Here is a 16220-nt window from a genome sequence, read left to right as displayed (position 1 = left end):
ATATCACTGGACAGGGTAACAAATGACAAAACTAATGGGAAACCTGATTATTAAATCCAGAGCAACGGGAATTAATTACATGGGACAGAATGAACTGGTAAATATGATTTATAACTTTATGACTTTGGGGAATATACTGGCTTTAATCTTTGTTTTTCAGAAAAACCTTTTCTCTTACGCTAGCACCTGCAAGGTGATAAAGTATGCCTGTGTAAACAAAGATGAAACATTTATCTTTTTCTCTCTACCTGATCCTGCCAGAATTTGTTGTCTCCTGTGGACTTGATGTTATGTTAATCATTGTTTTAATTTGTTCTTTGTTTCCAAATTGTTTGTGCTTTGTGTCTCCCTGCTGCACTATGTCTTTGTCAATGTTGCTAGCTGCATTATTTATATCCTGTCTATTTTATAAGATTATTGCCTCTTGCAGTCCCCACTGCTGTACCCAGGCCTCCAACAAAACTTCTCTGGCTAAACATTTTAAAGAAATAGATCACATTTATAACATAAAATAACTGTAATAATGTGATTCTAGGTATGGGAAGAAGCAACAAGGGAAAATGTCTCCTGGATCATAATTAGAGGATCCAGAGAATCTTTCATTATCAACAGGGCCTAATCCGAAAATTAGCACCTGGAGTGGCATATCAAGAATTTTCACCTGACCTGGATGAGCCTCCCAGCACCGTGGGACAAAATTTGATCATGAAATGTCTCCCAAATATTGATCAAATTCCTGACCAAGAGGAGAGGGTCAGTCACCAGCGACTGCAGCCCTCCAATGTGAGCTGGTGAGCCCTGAGGAAACTCAGGAAGGAGAAGAATCCCTGCCATCTAGCAGCCATCAGACTGCAGCCACTCCCTATGGTGAGCCCTGAGGAAACTCAGGATGGGAAAATACAGGATACAGTCCCCAGATAGCCGTGGTGCATATCAGAGAAATGATTTCAGTGAGCCCAGACTCTTGCATCTTCCCACACATAGAAAAATGCTAAATTCCTTAACTTGAGATTCGGCCTCCTGGGCTTGAAGCCCTCAAAATTCCTGATAACTCTCAACTTTTAGGTTGTGAATATTTTTAAATCTATAGGTATAAACTAGACACTTCCAAAGTGGAACAAAAGACAAATCTCAACATTTGGAACACTGACACTGATGGCGGACACTCCCAGAAAGATCCAACTGATGGAGCAATTGGAAGACTGTCACCCCTTTTTCCACAAGACTGTGGAATGGACGTTGACAGTGGGGAAGTGTAACAGGGAAGAAGAGCTAAATCATCGAGCTCCACTTTGGATCTGTTTCTTTGAATTTAGCCTTTGCTTTTCGTTGCTTTTGTCATTATAATCATACGTAATGGCCTGCCTCGGGGAACCCTGCCCCTCTGCAGTTCAGCTCACAGGGAGACCATCTGACCCGTCCACCTGTGAATGGTGAAGAAAGAAAGAAGAAACTAACACATGCCCTCCCTGAGGCTGGCCATTCCAGGAGATGTTTTGCAAGACAAATGGCCCTTTTACTTTACTTCCTCACCACCTCTGCCCTCTCTGATTCTATAAAAGGAACTGGCATCCAGACCCCAATAAGATGATTTTTTGGAGACACTTTTCTGCCTTCTTCTCGGTCTGCCGGCTTTCGGAATGAAGTCATGTTCCACGCCTCAACACCTCGTCTCCGATTCACTGGCCTGTCATGCGGTGGGCAGAGTGAGATTGGACTCGGTAACACTCTCACTTGGTGCATCATGTTTGGCTATCAAGAAAAAATTGCAAGGCATACTGAAAGACAAAGACAGTTTGAAGAGACAGAGCAGGGATGTTGGAATTATCAGACTAGGAATTTAAAACAATGATGATTAACATGCTAAGGGTCTAATGGAGTTTTGCAATGAAGGGCAGGTAGTCTGAACATCAAAAAGATTATTGTTAATTAAAGAAAACTAGAAATCTCAAGTTAAGGAATTTAGCACTTTTCTATGTATGGGAACATGCAAGAGTCTGGGCTTGCTGAGATCATTCCTTAGATGTGCACCTCAGCTATCTGGGACCAGTATCCTGTGCTTTCCCATCCTGAGTTTCCTCAGGGCTCACCTTAGGGAGTGGCTGCTGGTCCGATGGCTGCTAGATGGCAGGGATTCTTTGTTTCCCTCCTGAGTTTCCTCAGGGCTCACCAGCTCACCATAGGAGGTGGCTGCAATCGCTGATGACTGTGACATCCTTTGTTTACTGACGTGGCAGGAAATATTCCATTTCTCAGTCATCATGGTAACTCCCACTCAGACCGGCTCCTAACTTCCTCCCTGACAAAATCCAGCCCCCGTTCGTTCTCTGTCCTCCTTCACAGGTGAGTGTCACTCTCAGGCAGCACTGCTGACAGCCCCTCATCACGGGGCCCAGTGAGGACGGGATGACATTTTAAAAATATGTATATATATGACGTAGGAGAGTAACACGGTCAGACACGATATTTGTATACCACACCTGATAGTGTTCCTACAGAACAGCAATGGACACAAGAAATAAAGCATACTGCATTGGTTTATGGGCCAGAGCTATCAAAAATCTTAAAAACAGTCTTCTTATTTATATAAGTTGTTGCATAATATTAAAAAGGATAGAAAGTTACCCTCATATGTTATTATAACATAATCCTTGTATCAAAACTGGACATGGAAAAGAAAGGAAAAATGTGTATATCCTTTTTCCTAACTATATATATACATATATATAAAACTATGTAACTATATTATATATATGATTATATAGGCAATCTCACTTTTGAACAAAAAGTAAAATGGAAAATAAAATAATACGTAAGAGTATTTTAAAAGAATAATGAATCACCACCAAGTGCTAGTCAGACTGTAGGGTAATGTGGACTCTCACACACTTTATGTTAAAATATAACATATGTACTCCTTTTTTCATACAATTATACAATTCTAAATGTAAAGCGTGCAATATAATTTTTAATATACAAGCAAAATATTTAATAAGTATGGTTTATAAGTAAGAAAAATTGGGAACAAATTTTCATTAATAAGGAATTAGTGAAGAAAATTAAAATACATTCATATAATATGCCTTAGGATCTAATAAAAATGATGATATAATTATTTTATTGACAAATACAGAGTTCCACAGTTTGTTGCTGAGTGAAAATAAGAGTTACAGAAAAAGCAATTACCGTATGACCCCATTTATGATAAATTGGAGAGAATATGCAAAGGAAGCTGATTCGAGTTTTGGTCATCAAAATGTTAAAGAGGTTTTTCCTAGGTAATGTGATTTTAGATACTTTTTCCTTTATATTTTTCCGATTATTTTACATTTTTCAAAGAACATGTATTATTTGTCCAAAGCAAAAAGTAATTATAATAATTAGATAACATTTTCCTCATTGTAAATATAGTATTATTAGTAGAAATTTTAGAAAATGAAGCAAGCTGAAGAAAAATAAATAGAAATCACATAAATTCTATCATCCTGAGAGAGTCACTTTTCTGCTGTTTATTCATCTGCACGTTTATTTACATGCTTTTAAATAAAAAGAGGAAAATCATATACCTATTTTATAATTACCTCAATGCTTCATCTTACAACTGACTGTTTTAGTGTCACTGAATATTTCCATGAGATGTACTTTTTAATAGCTACACATTGTAAAATATGCATAATTCATTTAACCAACTACCTATGTCTGCACAATTAGGAGGAGCTGCGTTTTAAAACAGGATTTAGGAGTTAATGACCTAGGTTTGTGTGCTTTCCAAAACAATATAAGCTCGTAAAAAGGCATAACCTCTGTGCATTCTGTATTCTGTAAAATGTGTAAGACGTGAGCGCTCAGAGAAAATATGGTTCCATCCAGCCAAGGTTCAACACACTCGTAGACACAGTGGCGATCTGGTGCCATTATAGCTGGGGAAAATGTAACACTTTTCCCTGTTCTGGCCATTTCAAAACACATTTAGATCCGCCTAAGATTAAAGTCTCTCACATTGCTATTTTTAAGAAGTGAAAAGATTTTGTCATTACGTGCACAGTACCGAGGCTTCAGAGTCAAGGAGATAGGAGCTGATTTTTTTTTTAAGTCCCTTAATAACCGAATTAGCTTGGACAGTTTATCTCACATTTCCTAAGCCTCAGTGTTCTCATCTCTAAAATGGAGGTGACGACATTTATAGGATAAGCTTGAGCAAGATTTTACGTAAATCCAAGGTATACAGTTGACTCTCAGCATGTGGTCCTTTTTACCACTGCTGTTGCTGCAGCTAATTGTCATATACTTCACTAGCACGCCAAGGAGCTTGCCTGGTCATTTTACTATTATGATGGCATATTACCAATATACTATTTCCAAATGAGTCGTTAAATATTTCACTCCAAAAAGGGAAGTGAGCCTTACTGTTCATTTTCTGAAAAATCACTTTGAAGAGTTGTTAGGACATTTCTGATGTGCCCTCTTTTACGGGAAGATTGTTGCCTGAACGCTCACCACATTGTGGGAGGTTCAGCTCAGATGCAGCTCCTTGCACTCTGCGATACAGACCCAAAGGCGAATTATCTTCTCCCAGTTCATCCAACCTACCATGGTGGAGAAGGAGCGTGATAACGTCGCATTTGGAAGAGAGGAGAATGGAACACACGGTACTCACTTGTCCATAGAAATGAGGCCGAAGAGCAGGTCACCCATGCTGACCTCATCTTAAAGCCCGAGATTCTCATCGTGGATGAACGACACCAGCCTCTTTCTCTCTGGTCCTGGTTCTGCATGGGGTCTGAGCAAGTGCCCTTTCTCTGCAACACGGGTCCTATTCATATAGGTCCAGGGACTGCAGTTTCCTGTGAAAGACCAGACTTTGGTTTTTATATGGTAAAGTAGATTTTTCTCAACATCTGGTTAAGTTTCCAATTTATTTGCATTCAGTCGATTACATAATGAGTAGCAAAACTTTACCTTTCCCCCTATGCAAACAGTCACACTTTAGGTTCAATTTATTTCCTCGTACCAAATTCTCTACCACTAATTAAATTAGATGGGCATTCATCTCTCTCTCATGTGAAAATAGTACAGGTGTCTGAAATCCAGAGGCAATATGCAGCTCCCCATCCTGCAGGAACCCAGCTTCCCTGGATCTTTCGGCTCTGCCACACTGAAATTTGTCTTGTTCTCATGACTGTAGGTGCTCCAGGAACAGGGCAAAGAAATGATGCAGAGCTGACCCTTTATTTTAGGGAATAATTTAATAAAGGGGAAGGAGGCATACAAGACAAATAACTATAAGTTTATACCATGCACATTATTAATTTTTATATTTTAATTGATTGCCTTAGCTATTTTTCCAGAAAACACTGCATCTTTCCCTTCAACTTACAAAAATGCATCCCCCCCTTCAACTTACAAAAATGCATCCCCATTGCAAAGACAGAATTTTTAAGAAGACTACAAGAAGGAAAGAGAAACTAATACAACCAAAATGTTTCTGCAAGATGAGATCTATCTAGATAGTTGGTTTTTGGGTTTTCACTCTCAAAAGCTACTGTATCAAATATTAAATAACCACTGTATTTGCAATAGTATTTTGAGTTGGTAACATAAGAAAATCCTGTTTTTTTCTTCAAAGAAGATCCTTTTGGAAGATGATTTTAAAGTATCATAATGTCTTTGGGTCAAAATTCTTTCTTAGAGGAACACATCTTAAATTCTCAAGAAAGTCACTTGTGACCTTGAAATTTTGTAAGTAGAAATCTACCTTGCAGAAATCGTGCAGAAAATAATTCCATAAAACATACACGTCCTGTATCTTAAAAACTTAATTTATAAATAAACCCTCTGTGGGCTTCCCTGGTGGTGCAGTGGTTAAGAATCCTCCTGCCAATGCAGGGTTCGAGCCCTGGTCCGGGAAGATTCCACATGCCGTGGAACAACTAAGCCCATGCACCACAACTACTGGGCCTGCGCTCTAGAGCCCGCGAGCCACAACTACTGAACCCACGTGCCACGACTACTGAAGCCTGCACGCCCGTAGCCCGTGCTCCGAAACAAGAGGAGCCACCACAATGTGAAGCCCGCGCACCACAATGAAGAGTAGCCCCCGCTCCCTGCAACTAGAGAAAGCCCGTGGGCAGCAACAAGGACCCAACGCAGCCAAAACTAAATCAATCAATCAAAAAAAAAAAAAAAGTAACATAAAGCAATGAAAAATAAAATTTTTTTAAAAATTAAAAAAAATAAACCCCCTACATTTTCTCTAGATCCAATAAGATCAAGATTATATTGAGAGAAAAACTAGAGTCATGGACAGTAAATACAATGTTACCCACCTAATTATTCTATTCTTAAATTTTCACATGAATAGCTTTTATTCACTGTATAAGTTAATATTTTTATGACCATTGTTTTTCTTATATGTATGTATATAATCAGAAGTCTGGTCTTTATTATGGGAAACAAAATATTTCATATTTTATTTTGGTAATGGCACAAAATTACACCATATGTTATATTCCTCTCAGTTAATGCAGCAAATTATCCATGTCTAAGACATTCGCATATACTAAAAATGTTGTTTTTTAATTACAGAGACCATTTCTTTGATGTGTTTGTCATATGCAGTATTTAAAGAGTAAATAGGAAAAAGACATAAATTGCTATTTTTGTTTTTAAATGCTTATTCTTTCCTTATCTAAAAAATGCAAACATTCTTATTAGAGAATTAGGAAAAATAAGCTGCCCATATTACAACAAACAATCACAACCACTGTTCACAGTTCAATGTATTTTCTTCCAGTTTTTACAGTTATTACCATATTATGTGCCTGTTTACTATAATATTTTTATCAACTAGCATTTTGTCTTTAATGTAATTTTAATGTCCTTAATATTTCAAGAAGTAGATGCACCAATAGTTTATTTAGCATTTCCAATATGTGGATAATTTGGTGGTGCCCAGTTTTTCATAATTGTAAATAATATTGCACTGTTTAGCATTTATAATTCTACTGACTACATGTAGCTGGAAGGTGTGACATGTGACCACTCACTGCTGGTAATAAGCACACAATTATCATCCTCTTGAGCTTGTTGCCAGTGGGGAGACAATATCACAAGGATCATTTGAATACAATGTGCAAAGTGACCTGGGATCAGAGGGACAAGAGAGTCTAACACTGAATGCTCTCTAAGCTTTGTTTCTAAATTTGGGATAATTTTCTTTGACTACACTTCCTTCTGGAAGCGTAGCAGTTGAATCAGTGGGTAAAGAATTTTTAATGTATTTGAACAAATCAGCCAGCATTTCCAGATCAACCTTAAAAAACAGTGGTGACCAAAAAAAAAAAACAGTGGTGACCATCTGCACCTTGATTTTGAGTTTATTTTTTACCAGCCATGTCTAGCTTGCACTACAATTAAGTATAATATAGGCTATCAGCTTGAAATAGATATGTTCTATCACACCAAAAAAGCATACTTCCTTTTACTAATAAAATAAACAATGAGTATCAAACTTTGTACAAATCCTTCTCAATACGTGTTGAAATGAGCATTCAGCTTTTCCTGACTGACTGATTTACAGATGTAGTGTCCTTAGTTATTGCCTCTGTAAGTGTGCTCTTGAATTATATTTGGTAACGTTTTAAGAATATTGATTTTATTCATAAGTGAAATTTGTCTATCATTTCTTTTTTGTACCTTTTTTTCCCTATTTTCCTCTTAGAAGTTATGTATTCTTTGTAGAAAAAATGGAGTTATTTTCCAATTTTTTTCTTCAGTCCACTTATTAGATGTGTAACCTGGTTAAGTTACGCAGCCTCTCTTCATCTGCAGGATGTTTATAATTTTACTGGATCCCTACCTAGCAGGATTGCTGTGAGGACTAAAATTAAAGCATGACACTGTGCCTCGTATACTTAGAACACACCATTTTAATGCTCCAGACATGTTCGTCCTTATTCTGTAACATCTAAACTACCATTTGAATATCTATTTCATCCAAGTTTGAAATAATTTATCAACAAAAGTGGCTAAACTTATACATACTTTTCATCTTGGGGGCAGGAGGTAGCATGTGTGAAGATTGGTGATCATCTATCATTGACACATAGAAATTTCTTTTTTGGACTGTCTCTGTTCCTTGGTCTCTAATACGATGCAGGTTGGGTTTTAAATTTGTCTTGCCTAGAAGTTCTCTACTTACATTCCTGTTTTGCAATATGTTTGTTGTAATGTTATTTTTTTCCTTTTTTAAAATTGTGGCGTGATTTTTAGCATACTGTTCTGTGAATTTTAACAAATGAAGATAGTAATGTGACAACCGTAATCAAGATACAGATCAGTTCTGATGCACTAAAAAGTTATCCAGTGCCCTTCTGCAAGGAGCCCCTGACCTCCCCCATTTTCATCTTTGACCTTTTGATCTTTCTGGGGTATCAGCAAAAGCGATACATTCACACCCTGGGCTTTTTCACCAAGTTGTCCTCTCCTTTTTAGAATACTTTGCAATCTGAATAGGCTAACAATTTCTCAAGTCATCAAGTCCTGGATCCATTTTGTTAAAAACTTTTTCACACAGTTTGTCACTTTCTTCTCACATTTTAACTAGAGGCCACAAGAATAAAACCAGACCACACCTTCAACACTTTGCTTGAAAATCATCTCAGCTAAATGTCAAATTTCATCATTTAAAAGTTCTGCTTTCCACAAAACTGCAGGACACAGTTCCATACCTGTAACAGCCATCTACTCGTGACAATTTAGGTTTTCTCTACCATGCTCCTCACTTCCTTCTGAGAGTCCTCTCCATTAAAGTCTATGTTTCTACTAGCAGTCTGTTAAGGCGGTCTAGGCGTTTTCTATCATTGTCTTCAAATTTTTTCCAGCCTCTATCCACGGGCAAAGCCACTTTCCCATATTTATGTGTTTGTTCTGGCAGCACCTCACTTCCAGGTATCAACGGTTGGATTTGTTTCTATTGTTGCTGCAACAAATTACCACTAACTTGTCTTCTTAACACAACACAAATTTACTATAATTCTGCAGATTAGCAGACCCACATGGGTCTCACTGGGCTAAAATCAAGTCCCAGCAGCCTGGAGGCTCTAGGGGGCAGCCTTCTACTTGTTCCTTCCTACCCCTAAAGACCACCCATATTCCGGGGCTCAGGACCCTCCTCCTCCATCTTCAAGGCCAGCAGTGTTGAATCTCTCGCCTTCCCTTTCTGACCCTAACCTCAACCAAGAAAGGCTTTTTAAGGAGCTCATGTGATTAGATTAGACTCACTTGGATAATCCAGATAACCTCCACATCTCAAGGTCCGTAATCTTCATCACATCTGCAAAGTCCCTTTAAACATAGGAGGTAACATATTCACAGGGATTAGGATGTGGATATCTGTGTGGTGCTATTATTCTCCCTACTCTACTACCTGGAATGATTTTTCTAATATCGTTCAATAATAGAACACATTTTAAATTATCTGTCAATTTCCTTCTGATTAAACACCCTCCTTCCATTACTTGATCTGATATTGTGTTTTGTTGGCAGATAGCAAATTTTTACAGACATCTCATTGTCCTTGAGAACCTTGGTTAAGCATCAGTTATTTAGAGAAGGGTCTCATTCCCCTGGTTTTCCATAAATGTACAGATTTAAATGAATTCAAGCAAAGTCAGTAACCCAGAAAAGAAGAGGGTGGGTGTTTTACTACCATTAGAGCTCAGCTAGAAAGTTTGCCCAGATGCCAGAGTCCGTCTAATCCATGTCACCACCACTCTGGCTAAGCCAGACAAGTACGTTTTTCCTTATAACACAACGTGAGAGGGATCTTTCCCAGTGTTTTGGAATTTCAGCTAAGGCAGCAGAGCTGAGAATGGTGGGTCATTAGTACGTCATGTGTATACAGTCCCAGAGGCTATGGTAGATGGTAGCCCCACTGAACTAGCAAACATAATACTCCAGACTTTATGTCATGGAGTGAATTCTACTGTTGTACTGGAGAGATTTATTTGAAGAAAATGTATAGGAATTGAGGACGTTATATTGCAGGGGGGAAGAGAAGGAGGTGTTTGCTCCTTTAATCCAAATGCGGAAAACTGAAGAGACCACACACAAGTAATAATAGTAGGGCTTCCCTGGTGGCGCAGTGGTTGAGAATCTGCCTGCCAATGCAGGGGACACGGGTTCGAGCCCTGGTCTGGGAAGATCCCACATGCTGCGGAGCAACTGGGCCCATGAGCCACAACTACTGAGCCTGCGCATCTGGAGCCTGTGCTCCGCAACAAGAGAGGCCACAATAGTGAGAGGCCGGCGCACCGCGATGAAGAGTGGCCCCCACTTGCCACAACTGGAGAAAGCCCTCGCACAGAAATGAAGACCCAACACAGCCAAAATTAAATAAATAATTTTTTTTAAAATAGCAAATAATAATAACTATTAAAAAATGGACAAAGGACCTGAACAGACATTAAAATAATAATAATAATAATAGTAATTATAATAATAATACATTTTAAATGTTTACCATGTTCTTGATTCAGTCTTCCCAACTTTATGAAGTAAATTTTATTATTTTCCCCATTTTAAAGCTGAGTAAACTGAGACCCCTAGATGTTAAGTGACAGCTTCTAGTAACATAAAGCCTTGTAAGAGCCGTAGACATTTATAGTCGCGCCCAGTGCTATAGACCGGAGTTCTTGGGAGAGCTTGACATCAGTGCCTGGAAGTTTGGGGACACAAAGATGGGTGCCTGCTCTTCATTTAACAAAGCCATAAACCGAGTGTCTTGCTGGAAAGGCCCACACTGTCAACGTGCAGAAAGCAAGGAGCAGTGAGAACAGTCTGCGGCTCTTGGAGAACAAGGATGTATGAGCTTCCCAAGGCCAAGTCCACACCGTGGAAGAGCCGCGTGTTAGTAGCACGGAAGGAAACATTTCCAGGAGGGATGCCTTCCAAGGTGAGGGGCCTCCAGGCAGGGGCAGGAACTGATGGGGATTTGCAAGCAGTAGGCCAGGGCAGACATGGCCTAAATCAGAGAACGAGGCAGCCCAGAGGTCCTAGCAGGGATCTCCGAGGAGCCTGCAAACCCACGCCCTGAGAGTCAGCGTTTGGATGATTCCCAACAGGGAGCCCTCAGCAGCCAAGAAAGAACCACAAACAACACAAGCAAAATAGACCTTCTGCCATTTTACCTACAGCCTCGAGAGCTTTTTGGAACCCACTCAGCTTCTACGAGCTTCAAAATCCTTCCTTGCAAAACAGGAGTAATGAGTCTACCTTGTGGCGTGGCTGTGAGGACAAGACCTCAGGAGTGAGAAGCACTTGCTACGGAGCCTACGCCCCGGATCAGAGCGCTGATGCCAGTGACCTGGCACACGGCAACCTCTCTCCAACGGACGTTTGGGGCGTTTTAGTGACCTGCCTGGATGACTTTCCTTCTTTTCGATTGAAGTAGAGTTGACTTACAATGTTGTTAGTTTCAGGTATACAGCAAAGTGATTCAGTCATATATACATATATACATATACACATACATATATATGTTCTTGAAAAGACCACGTACTGCAGTTGAAAGGTGATATTTTCATTTATATTTCCGAATCGAAAATGCACCAATGTACAAATAGAAGTTACGGTTGAAGGACTGAAAAACTATTATTTATTCCTTTACTTTCTTTTAATTATACAAACAGTGCGCAGCTAATTCAATCTTTTAAAGTTTTCCCAGCTCCTATTTTGTGCTAGACCACACATAAGGGAGCCATCATTCCTGACTTTCAGGGACTCATAAGCACATGAGGGAAACAAATAGCTCAACTACGAGTCAAATAAAAGAACTTTGAAGTGTACAAAAGATTCACATTTTACTATTACCTCAAACTGCACAGAGGGAGGGGGACAACGTGAAAGAGAAGTTACACACACACACACACACACACACACAGGCACAGAATGACTATGGATCCGAAGAACGTCAGGAAGTCTAATTTCTAGCCTCCTCTTTTCTTGGGGAGGTGGCAGTCATGGGCCGAAAGACACCAAATACCAGGCTGAAAAAGTTTGCATATAATGGGAATTTGTGGAAGATTTTAAAGATAAAAATGCATAAGAATAATACTGATTTACAGAAAAAGGGTTTGTACTGTTAAGGAGAGACCTAAAAGGGTAAAGAATAGAGACACAGAGACATGTACAGTAGGAAAGCATTGCAGAAGAACTTACTGGCAGGAGGTAACAAAATCATGAACGGAGATAGTGGAATTAGTAAAAAGCCAGAACACATCAGGGACTTGTAAAGACGTAATGGCCAACATTTATAATACTATTTGGAGAAATTCAATAATGGAAAATACAGTGAATATCTAAAACAACTTTTAAAAAAGGCGATGTCTTACTATAATTGAGAAGCCAAAAGAATTGGCATAATGGGAGTCATTAACAAGAAAGTAATGAAGAACTGAATTTGTCTCTGTATTAACTAACTGAACAATATGGAAACTTTAAGAGTCTAGCAGAAATGTAATATCCGTGAAGCAATGGGACCATAAAGCATAAACATCACCATCATCTACTGCCCAACTTTGATATTTCTGGAAAAATAAGAGATGTTGCAAGACTGTCATGACTAGTTAGCACAAAAATTTGACCAATAAAGTGTATTCTAAAGGAAATAATCTTACACATTTCTGGAGTGCTTAGTGGTACTATATGTAGAGAAAATTTTTCCTTTTATACAAGTAATAAAAGCCCAATGTAGCAGTAGAAAAGTAAAAGGAAAACTGGGTCATATTTGAAGCAATTTTTCTATTCTTCCTGGTCCCAAGATATTGCATAGAGTAAGTAATTTATTTGTCAATTATACTTCAATAAAGCTGGAAAAATAGGGTAAGTAGAATCATCAATAGTGACTTTGTATCAGGTTTTTTGTAGAGAAAACACATTTATGACATAGATTGGTTAAAGTAAGCATTCAACATTAGGACAAACATTTAATACATATTTGTAAGTGGTTTAAAAGATACCACCCTTCATGGTTATGAAAATGTCAATTTTTCAAAGGTAATTTACATACATTCCACTGGCTCTTTAACTATACTAGGATGGGCTATGACAAACATCATATTTTGATTCTACCAATAAGAAATTTGTGACGTCTAGAAGTTTCATATCACAATTTTGGGTGGTACACAGGGCTATTATTTACCTACCTGTACTAAGTTTGCATAGTAGAAAACAAACACACGTGGTAATGGTGAGCCATAGCGTATGGGGCTGGGGCTGTGTGTGATCTTTATAATTATTAGATTAATTCGGGTAGTAATAAATCTATCATCATAATTCTATGATTTTATTACATATTCCTGAAAGAATACCCCAGAGGAAAAGTTTTCAGTTCGGTATTAAGAAAATATCTTGCTTTCAAATCTTAGAAGTGACTAGTTTGTTCCTGAATCTAGAGTATGGCCAATGCTGTATTCAGCAGAGAAGAAATCTCATCAAATTCATACACTTTATGTTGTTTTCTAACACAAATCACAAGTCCAGTGATTTGTTCACTTACACGAAGAAGAATTTTTACGTGAGATAGGAACATGTTAAAGTGCTCATTCATTTAAACAGAAGTGAACAGCAGATACGTGTATACAATCAAATCACATTGGATTTATGAAGAGCTATCATCTACAAAGATAGAAAACTTGTGACTTTACACAAAGATGCACGCACGTAAAGCGAAACAGTTGGCTTATTGTTCACCCTGTGGACAAAAGATAAAAAATACTGCAGCAAATGACGATAGCCATGCAGTCAGCTTGGACTGGGCAACGTAATTGAGGAAAAACCGTCAACCACCATAAGAATTTTCAGTTTGAGAAGAAGTGCGGTAAAAATAGAAGTACACTTGTTTCCAATTCACTTCTATTGTTTAAAATTTCAGTATAGAAGTGCTTAACAGCTAGCATTTGAGTTCTACTTTATCTCATCTGCCGTTAAAAAAGAAAAAATCAAAGCTATCGTTTACCTTTCATAAGATACCAGCAGAATATAACCCATGTTGTAAGTTTTCTGATTAAATGTGTGTGTGTTACATTTATGCATATACATGAGCAGTACAAGTCTACTTCAGAATTGAATTGTGTGGATTCGAACCACATAAATTGGGTTCTACTGAAAATCTTAGGATCCTCAAAGTCATGGGTTAGGTCATTTAAACCACTATTTTCTTCTTAACATTTTCCTATTGAAATAATAACCTCATTTGAACAATTAATTTCAGTTTAGGGAAACTGCCTCATTTATTGATGGTAATAAAAGCACAGATTCGTTAAAATATATAGATTAACTGCTCCCATTTCTTGACCAGTTCTCTGCACACATCCATATGTGCAATATTCAAGCGCTCTTTACAGGAACAGATGGTTAGACACAATTAATAAGGAGCCTTGAGTTATTTGCATATTCATTAGATAATATCAGTTATTCCTCAGCCAGAACAAAGAATTACACAAATGGCATTCATGTTTGCTCCCAGTAACACATTATTAAAAGCCAAATGTCTGTGTTAAAAATGAGACAGAGAGTGATCCTTGACTGTATAGCAACCTAGCATTATCCATTTGGGTTTTTAACATGATAATAAAAGCGTGTTGCCCTCATGTAATTTATTCCTGCTTTTATAACAGACAGTACATGAAGACACAGCCACGATTCCTACGGTGTCCTCCCTCTCTGCTTTTTCTTGCCTGTACAGATGACTGCCAGGAGAGAGGTCAGGTCAGGAGAAATTAAGTAAGTTTTCATTTTAGCGTAAAAAAAAGGTTGGCCAGAGAGCTAGAGAGAGAACTAAAAAAGCAAAAAACTTGATGACTTTGGAATCCATCTACAAATCTTTCTTATGACCCGTTTGTTGATAATAAACAGAAAGATTTACAGATAAAACATCAGATCATAATTTGAAATGAAATAAATATAAAAGGTCAGCTAGTTAATTTTCAATCTGATTTCTAACGTAAATAAATTCAAATAAAATTACTCTACCTTTATGCTATGGATTTTTTACCATCAGTTACCTTGTCTTAATATACAAGAACGCCTGAGGAATTGTCAGAAATTGAACATAAATGGTCTTTGCATAAATCAAAAAATCAAATAAAGCCACTTCTATACAAAGACCTAGTTTTCAGAGGATAAACAAAGGCACGTGTGAGGGAAACATAGCGTGTATTCACTGTGTCACAGCCAACACTTGGCACTGGATGTGAGTGATGGGGAGGGATCACCTTCTAGAACTGTGTCTCCAGCACGATAGACTTTGGCCATATGTAGCTATTTGAATTTATATTTTAACTACGGTTAAATAAACATTAAAATGTGGTTCCTCCATCACACTAGCCACATGTCAAGTGCTCTGTAGCCACACGTGATCAGCGACTACTGTACAGGACAACACAGGTAGAGAACGTTTCCCCCACTGCAGAAAGCTGGGCTGGGCAGCGCTTTTCTAGAAGCTTCCTGCATAAGATGGACAACACCTACAGATAACTGGAAACGACTTGTACTCTGGTATTCTTTTCCTACATACAGCAGAAATGACTTATGGGATTCCATTCTGGAATTAAAGTTAGCCCCTTCTTATTTAAAAGGAATAGCAGATGGGATTTCCCTGGCGGTCCAGTGGATAGGACTCTGCACTTCCACTGCAGGGGGCCGGATTCCATCCCCGGTCAGGAACTAGATCCGGCATGCCACGTGGTGTGGCCAAAAAAATTAAAAAAAAAAAAAGAATAGCAGATTTAAGTGCTGCTTTATACCATTCTAAAGTGGGGCCGCCCCGTCACTGGTCCCACTCATAAAAAGTACAAGAATCACTATTTTATCAAAATTTTGATCTCACTCCTGCCATGTGCTCCTTGGCTCCTGGACCTTGGGGGTCTCTGCTTTGCACAGAGCACGAGAACTTCCCGAGACCTGGCTGACTGTGGGGTCCCAGCAGAGGACTGAACCCTGAACATGGACACACATCTGTCCCAGTCACTTCTAGCTAGAGAAACAGATAGCAGCTGAAATCAATTCTGTGTATATTCACAGCCTGGCAAGATTGCTGGAAACCACGTGGGTGTGCTCTCCATGTTTCAAATATCAAGTCTCACAGGAGAAAACAACATTTAACAACCCTGAAAGGAGGTCTAGATGTTAAGTCGTTTTGTTTCTTACACACACACACA

Source organism: Eschrichtius robustus, chromosome 15, assembly GCF_028021215.1.
Source record: "Eschrichtius robustus isolate mEscRob2 chromosome 15, mEscRob2.pri, whole genome shotgun sequence".
NCBI lineage: Eukaryota > Metazoa > Chordata > Mammalia > Artiodactyla > Eschrichtiidae > Eschrichtius > Eschrichtius robustus.
Note: the sequence above shows the minus strand (reverse complement) of the source record.